At 40.9% G+C, this 6,404-nt stretch overlaps 1 non-coding gene across 1 annotated transcript; it reads left to right on the forward strand.

Moving 5' to 3' along the window:
* The first annotated feature begins 604 nt into the window (after positions 1-604).
* On the forward strand, positions 605-738 carry LOC120882683. The gene has a single exon (XR_005725544.1). It is a non-coding gene; the product is annotated as a U8 small nucleolar RNA (small nucleolar RNA).
* The last annotated feature ends 5,666 nt before the right edge of the window (positions 739-6,404 follow it).

The raw sequence follows: 6,404 nt of genomic DNA on the forward strand, positions 1-6,404 counted from the left end.
TGATGGTGGACTTCCCAACCTCCAGAACTCTGAGAATTAAGTGTTTGCTGTTTTACCCACCCAGACTATGACATTTTTGTTCTGGCAGACGAAACAAAGACACGACCCTTAGCCAACAACAGCTGAAGAAGTCACTAGTATGAAAGCCCAGCCCCCTTGTGTTTACCTGGGACGAACTCTCAGGTACTATGCCTCAGAGCTGCCTTGAAGGATCAGGCTGCAGCTGTCCTCCTAAGGGTTTTGCCTGAAAGTGAAAACCTGTCATGCTTTTCCTATTTCCTTATCCTGCTATTCTGTTCCTATTCATTTTCCTTTTTACAAGTTTATTCCAAGAGCACTTCCTTTATACGTCACTAGCACACAGGGTATGCTTCTATGGAACTGAACCCCGAAATGTCCCATGCACCATTAAAGCTCAGTGCCTGCCTGTGTAGATCAAATTCTCACCAGAGAGAAAGTGGAATCCATTTCCTTCAAGCTCATGAGATGGTAGGAAGAGCAGGAGAGATGGATATGGGGAGCAGATGGTCAGTTATCCATCCTGTTCTCCCTTCTCTAACCTTGGACTTTAGAATAGGAAGCTACAGTGAATACTGGAGGTTAATCATCAGGAAGCATAATTCTTACCCGTTCTTCCCTTTGGAGGGCAGAACAGAACATGATGACTTGAGTTCGCATGACTCATGATTAGGAGCTCTGCATAATCAGGTCTTGCAACATCGATCGCTCCTGTTTGATTCTTCTTGGAAAAAAAATACTGGAAATTAGATCACCTAGCACCCATTACAACCACCCTCTAGCTTCCTTTTCCATACAAAGTCAGAAATTTAAAAACTACATTTCCGAGATTTCCTTGCCTCTAGAGTTCTGCATGTGATCCAGGTCCTTAACCTCAGGGTTCAACTTGGAGGCAGCAACATAAATTAAGGGTTGCATGTGGGAAGAGGTGATCATCCAGGAAGTACAGAGACTAAAGAATCTGATCTTCAGCTATGGTGGCATTTCTGGCACCCAGTGCCAAAGACTGGAGTAGTGGGTCTGTGATAAGACTGTGCATTTTCCCAGGTTGTATGAACTCTTGAGACTTTGATCCTGAGACGATAGCACTTGTGGATCGTGTTGTTTGCAACTAAAAATCCTGGCAGACAAAGGAGGTATTTAAGAGAGGTTGTGAGATGGAGTCATTTAACCATGTGCTACAGAAACAAGGGACAGTGAATGGTTAGAAAGATACCTACAGCTACTACTCCAAAGCTACACTTGGTTCTTGACCTCAGAACATTTTTGCATGTCCCCAGTGGGTTGCCTACAGTCTAAATGGGTAGGATAGCCAGAGTGGGTTGCTATGGCACTGGTGTCTGTAACTTGGTGAATGACAAGCATAGGATGTTGTAGGTTATGAAAAGGGCCACAAAATATTCCTTTCCCTCTATCCATGCCCTTTGAGAGTGTATGTACTCTTTCAATTGGTTTAGCCAAAGGGACATTAGCAAACATTATGGAAACATAGGCGTGAATAGTGGACTGGAGTTTGCCCTCTTTCTGCTTTGGGAACTTGGTTACCATATAAAAAAGCCCAGGCTAGCCTGCTGGATAACAAGGAGTATGTGGGCTAGTGATAGTAACATCCATTGCCCCTGCTGCTGCTGCTGCTGCTAAATCGCTTCAGTCGTGTCCAACTCTGTGCGACCTCAAGATGGCAGCCCACTAGACTCCTCTGTCCCTGGGATTCTCCAGGCAAGAACACTGGAGTGGGTTGCCATTTCCTTCTCCAATGCATGAAAGTGAAAAGTGAAAGTGAAGTCGCTCAGTTGTGCCCGACTCTTAGCGACCCCATGGATTGCAGCCCACCAGGCTCCTCCATCCATGGGATTTTCCAGGTCCATTGCCCCTGCCTACCACCAAATGTGTGGATGGGGACCTATGAGGCCACCCATCACCTGGCTGACCTGCCAATTGATCATAAATGTATGAACAAGCCCAGCTTGCCCCCATGAACCTGGCCCAGACAAAAACATGCCCAGAAAAATCATGAGTAAAACAGTTGCTTTAAACTACTGAATTTTAGAGTGGATTATTAGGCAGCTAAAGCTAACTGACATATTAAGACTCCAGAGAATTCTCAGGTGCCACTGGGAACAAAGATTGGGCCAAGTTGTTGTGAAAACAGGTCAAAAATTGCATCAGCCAAAATTTTAGCAGCGGATGCCAGCAGAACACACAGAGATGGGATCAGATCAATACCATCATATGGATTCCTTCTCCTCACTGGCCCCCAGTGCCATGAGGTACAGTATGCCTTACAGACCTCTTAAAAATAACAGTAGATGCAAAGAATATCTGAAATCTGGGCTCTTCCAAATGAAACTCAGTTTAAATTATTAGACTTAATGCCATTTACCAGGCTGGACTAAAACTTAATTTTTATTCTATCTGCAGGGTAAACAAGAGTATACCAGTTATACAAAATTAAGAAGTTAGGATCAGGTGGCCATATATAAGCAAGATAATATTTTAATAAATTAATTTCTGTGTAATTTACATTCCTGAAAGTTAATATATCAACTAATTATTAATTACAAGAAGAATGTTTAAGTAATTTATGATACAGCATTTGATAAATTATTTTCCAAAACTATTTAAAATGCTATTTGGGAAGGTTATTTATTAGTGTAGAAAATATTTACAATACAATTTTCAGTGTAAAATCACAATATTATATATCCAGCATGATTTAAGTTTTTATAAAATAAGTTACCTTTGCATAGAAAGTAGGCTGAAACAAAGGACACATAATATTCAAAATGACTGTAGGCAATGGGTCTAGACATGATAATGTCTTTCTATATTTTCTAAATTATCTTTAATGAAAATGCACTGTCAATAATGTTGATTTTGAAAAATTTAAATTGTGCTAGATGACTTTTTAAAAATTTATTTTTATTGGAGTATGGTTTCTTTATGCATTGTACTATATAACTTTGAACATTTCTTCTAGGTCTAAGATTCAATGATTCTAAGAATTCAAAGCCATTTACTGAAAAATGGTTTCATGATATACGATGCCTGTGTGATAATTTTAGTTAGTTTATTATAGCCAGTATCTAATAAATATGAGTGTCACTTGTAGTCAAATAACAATTTATTATTGGCTAGAAGAATCTACATTCCTACCATTACTCTTCCACTTCTGAGTCATAAATAATGATCATTAATTCTTGCTGGAACTGTGGGATGTAAGTGAAGACTAAAAACTTCAAGACAAAAATGGGAACCATAGCCTCATACTTGTTGAGCATATACAGACCCACAACAGGGCTACACATGTCTGGGGAGGGGGCGGAAACTGTCTTCCTGAAACCCAAGCCAGAGAAAAAAAGCCTCAGGTTTCCAAGAAACAAATATTCGTATTCAGCTAATTTTCTGGTAGGCTTTGTGCAAATTTTTCTTTTTTTGCAGCAAGAGAATTCCGGAAAACCATGTGCTAGTGTAGACATGAGCTTTTTTGTTTTTAAGAATCTTAACATTTTTATTGTTATTTATGGAATTAAGGAAGACTCAAGGAAAATGGAGTAGTAGAAGAAGCCAGTTCCTTTTCCTTATCTCACTAAGGATGAAGAGTATCTTAGATACAAATACTTATGGACTACCCTGGTGGTCCAGTGCACTCCCAATGCAGGGGCCCCAGGTTTGATCCCTGGTCAAGGAATTAGATCCCACGTGCTGCAACGAAGACTTGGTGTAGCCAAATAAATAAATATTTTTAAAAGATATAAATACTTAGATGCTTGGGGCTTCCCTGGAGGCTCGGCAATAAGAAGCCACCTGTAATGCAGGAGACCTGGGTTCAATCCCTGGGTCAGGAAGACCCTCTGGAGAAGGGAATGGCAACCCACTCTAGTATTCTGGCCTGGAGAATTCCATAGACAGAGGAGCCTTGTGGATTACAGTCCATGGGGTCGCAAAGAGTCAGACATGACTGAGCAGCTAAACAACAGCAACTTAGACGCTTTAGTGCAGCAATACAGAAAAGCTCATAGGAAAGGAGTGTGTGTGTGTGTGTGTGCAAGAACAGGATCAGTTATTCTTATATTTATAGCTGGGCAAACTGTGACCCACAGACCTCTGCTGGTCTGCAAGGTTTTTTAAAGTACCCAAATAGTGCTAACTAGCTCAGGTACAGGTACTTGCTGTAGGTTTGCCTTAGTCGTTTGTGTTAGTTCTCAGTGTTTCTTAAACGTTAATACTACCTTCCAAGCTGAAGTGCACACCTGTTAATTCAGGGGCCCTCTCTTATCAATCTTTGTATGCTCCCCCAATTACTCCCCAAATACTCCTGGAGCCCTGAACGTATCAATACTTCTTGGCATTTTGTTCCCTCTGCTTTGTGCTGCCTTCTGTTACAGGGACAGAAAAAAACCTGGCGCAGGTGGCCCACTGTTTTCCTCCAGATTTTTTTTTTTTTAATCGTCTAGATTTTCATTACAGCCACTTTTTCTCCTAATGACCCAAGAATCCTTCCAATGGAGGAGTAATTTCAAATGGCTGCCACCATGCTGTACTCAGTGTCACTGCTGCCTCTCAGTGACCAAGACTTTTGGTATCAGTTTCGGATCTTCATGATTGATAGTAGGTGTCTACAGTCTCCAGGTGCGGCAACATTAATCAATCATCTTTGATTAATCAAACAGCTTTGTTCCTGTGTCAAATTCACTGTGCTGCTTTCTACCCTCAAAATAAGGAATTTCCCAGGAGCGCCTCAGTCTTTTATGCAAATACATGTCTGACCACCTGTTCTAACAATTAGTGAGTCAGGGCCGACAGGTTCATATCCCTGATTGTTTTTCATCTGATGCCAGGAATATCACTCCTGCTGCCTCACTGTTGTTAGGGCTACGAGCGGTACAAAACTTAGCATATAGGTAGCACTTATTCACAAAGGAATTTCTAATCTATGAGCCCACCTGATCTTCTCTAAACCCTGTGGTGTAGGTATATTCATCACTTTTATGAGAATTTTTGCTTTTCCTCTTTTAAGACTGCTGTGATGATTGCGGATATGAAGAGAGGATGAGTAAGATGAGAGGAAAAGACAGAGGGCAGTGGGAAGAGAGGGATTTTCTCATAAGCAGAATCTGTGAGAGGCTGAAGAAATAAGAATGAGATTAAAGAAAAGATGTGCTGGTAGAAGAACTGTGCTCTGGCATTTCTAGAGATTGGAGAGATTTAGGAAGACGAGGCAGAAATTGTCGGTCTCACAGGTATTGTTTTTCTTCCCTTTTTTACATCTTTTCTGCTATTCAGTTTTCTGAAGATTGTCACACCAGGAAGCAAAGGTGATGGAGGTGCAAATGATATTTTGCTTTTAAAATTGATGAAGGGGGTACTTTCCTGGTAGTCCAGTGGTTAAGACTCCAGGCTCCCAATGCATGGGGCTCTGGCTCAATTCCTGGTCAGGGAACTAGATTCCACATGCCACAACTAAGAGTTCACATGCTGCAACTAAGAACTGGCACAGCCAAATAAATAAATTTAAAAATATAAAAAACAAACTGATGAAGGGAAAGTCTGCTATTTAAATATGGTATGTTACTCTAACTCAAGAAAAATGAAATCTTTGTGGCATCAGAGAAAGACAGTTGAGAGAATCTGAAAGAAGCATGGGCATAACCAAAAAGTAATTCAAACTGTCAATTCTCAGTTGATCTAAGAGTTGATCTAAGGTACCATAGTTGATCTTTATCCCACAAAACAGTACTCTGCCTCAACTGAAAGGTACAGCAGGATAACGGTTAGAGACAGACCAAGATAGCTAAGGCATTTGACCTTTACTTCCTCATAGAAGAGCTGAGAATTCAAAACTCAGAGACGTCAGAGTCTTGGCTTCTGAACTGAAAAGCAAAGCCAAGGTTATAGCTGAAGAGAAAGTAATTGCGAGTGAGGGTGGAGGGAGGGGTAAATTAGGAGGTTGGGATAAATATACATACTACACTATATTAAATAGGTAACCAACAAGGCTTCCCAGATAGCTCAAACAGTAAAGAATCTTCCTGCAAGGCGGGAGACCTAGGTTTGATCCCTGAGTCAGGAAGATCCCCTGGAGAAGGGCATGGCAACCAACTCCACTATTCTTGCCTGGAGAATCCCATGGACAGAGGAGCCTTGTGGGCTACAGTCCATGGGGTCACGAAGAGTCAGACATGACTGAATGACTAACACACACAACCAACAAGGACCTACGGTATAGCACAGAGAACTATACTCAGTATTTTGTAATAACCTATAAGGGCTGCAAAGAGTTGGACACGACTGAGTGACGAACCCTTTCACCTTTCATAATGGAAAAGAATCTGAAAAATTATATACATATATATATATATATATAACTGAATTGCTGTACTGTA

This window comes from Oryx dammah, unplaced genomic scaffold, assembly GCF_014754425.2.
Source record: "Oryx dammah isolate SB20612 unplaced genomic scaffold, SCBI_Odam_1.1 HiC_scaffold_23, whole genome shotgun sequence".
Lineage (NCBI taxonomy): Eukaryota > Metazoa > Chordata > Mammalia > Artiodactyla > Bovidae > Oryx > Oryx dammah.